Genomic DNA, 1,892 nt, shown 5'->3' with positions numbered 1-1,892 from the left:
AAGCCGCATACATGCAAACACAGAATAATTCTCTTTATTTTTTTTACTTAAAATATTTTAATTTCTAAAAAGGTTTAAACCATATTAAAATTTAAATAACTGTACAGTACTTGATAATACATTTCAATAAACTGAAAAGTTAAACAAACCAATTAAGTCAGTTTACTTTCCATGTTTATGTACACTCTTCTGCTCCCCCAGGAGGATATAAAAATCGACAGCAAAAATGGAAAATTTAAATACAGCATACGATATAAGGCCAAAAGAATTTTTAAAACTAAATTTCATCTAGTAATACCCTATGACTACCAGAATGCTTACAACAGATAGGAATTTAAAACAAAACAAATCCAATTTGATTAAATCTACAATTAACAGACGTTTTCATTTCATTCATTTGAATAAAATAGCAGCCACTGTTTTATCCAATACACCATTATAGTGGCAGAAGAAATAATCTGCCTAGTTGTGCAAAACAAGAACAGTTATCTTCCGAAGGATGTGAGCGTTTCAAACTCAGTTCTTTTTCATTTGTGTTGTAATTTTCAAAATAATAAACAGCTCCCTTTAATGTCTTAGCAGTCCACTTCACTATGAAAGTGTATCCTCCATGAATTCATCATATAGCCACTTACAGGTATCATCTTTCGAACATTCTATGGTTTCAAAAAGGTGCTGAAAGTCTTCAGGGTACATATCTATTACTCTCACATCTTTATGATTTTTTTATTTGCTTCAATATATGCACTGCATCAGTTGGACTCAATGAAGGTAAATGGTCTATTAGCTTGGCATCGCGTTTCATAAAACATTGCCTTAACATGTGAAAAAATACATCATAGTTAAAAGGTGTTAAGCTTCCTGTAAATAAATTTCCATGAGGAGTCAACTGAATAAAACACAGGTTTTTTTCTACGCCTTTGCTTTTCCAGCTGTCCCTTTACGGTATACATATCAAACGATGAGGAAGGCTCCGTACACAGGACCTTAATCCCACAAGCTGTTTGACCGAGCACACTTAATGACTGATACAAGCCTGGAGTTTGGGGATTTGCCATTAGTTTCTTTTTTCCAAGGATGTGCTTTCACTCCCAAATATTGAAACAGCATATCTGAAGTCATAACGGGAGGTGTCACTGTGCCACGGTTTCTAGGGTCCAGTTTAAGTTTAAAGAAGTCGCAATAGATCACTTCTAGTCTTCCATTCACACTGTCTCCTAAGGACTTCAATTCTGGAATAAAATTTTCGTCACTTTCAAGGGTAATCACTCTGGCACCACTTTCAAGCAATGCTCGGGTGAGTACTCCAGGACCTGGATTGCACTCCAGGATTAGCTGGCCAGCTTTTCGTTTTCCCCGCAGCATGCGCACCACGGTCTCGGCCACTCTCGGACCGGTTACGTACCACTTGGTCTCGGAGCAGCACTTGTACAGGCGCGAGGACGGTTTCCCAAATCCCACATCGGGCTTCAGTTGCGGATGGAAGTTCTCTGCCGGGACGTCCTTCCACCTCGCCACTCCGGAATTCAAAACGCAAAATCGCCCCGCGCCGGTAAAGGCTGAAAGCGTCAGCCAAGAGGGAATTCCCGCCCCTGGGACCCACATTCTCACCCTCTAAGGCCTGTCCCAGGGTCGCCCAGGATCGTTACATTGTCGACGAACTCCATACAGGGTACATCCCACGTGCCACTCAGCCCTACTCCGGGACTAGAATAGTTCTCTTTAATCACAGTGGAGTGAATGGCTTTGTAGCTATGATACAAGATGGAAAAACAATGACAGTAAAAAATGATAAACTTGGCTCCATAGATTTTTTTTTTAACTTTTGTACAGAAAAAAAACACCATAAATAAAATTAAAGGACAAATGACATTTAGGGTTACTCACAAGAT

At 39.3% G+C, this 1,892-nt stretch overlaps 1 pseudogene; it reads right to left on the bottom strand.

Annotated features, from left to right (window-relative positions):
• Window positions 1–514: 514 nt before the first annotated feature.
• Window positions 515–1,650, bottom strand: LOC129541630 (dimethyladenosine transferase 2, mitochondrial pseudogene; annotated as a pseudogene).
• Window positions 1,651–1,892: the final 242 nt, after the last annotated feature.

This window comes from Moschus berezovskii, chromosome 4, assembly GCF_049115385.1.
Source record: "Moschus berezovskii isolate FMDL1 chromosome 4, NW_MosBer_1.0, whole genome shotgun sequence".
NCBI lineage: Eukaryota > Metazoa > Chordata > Mammalia > Artiodactyla > Moschidae > Moschus > Moschus berezovskii.
This window is presented reverse-complemented; position numbering and strand designations above follow the sequence as displayed.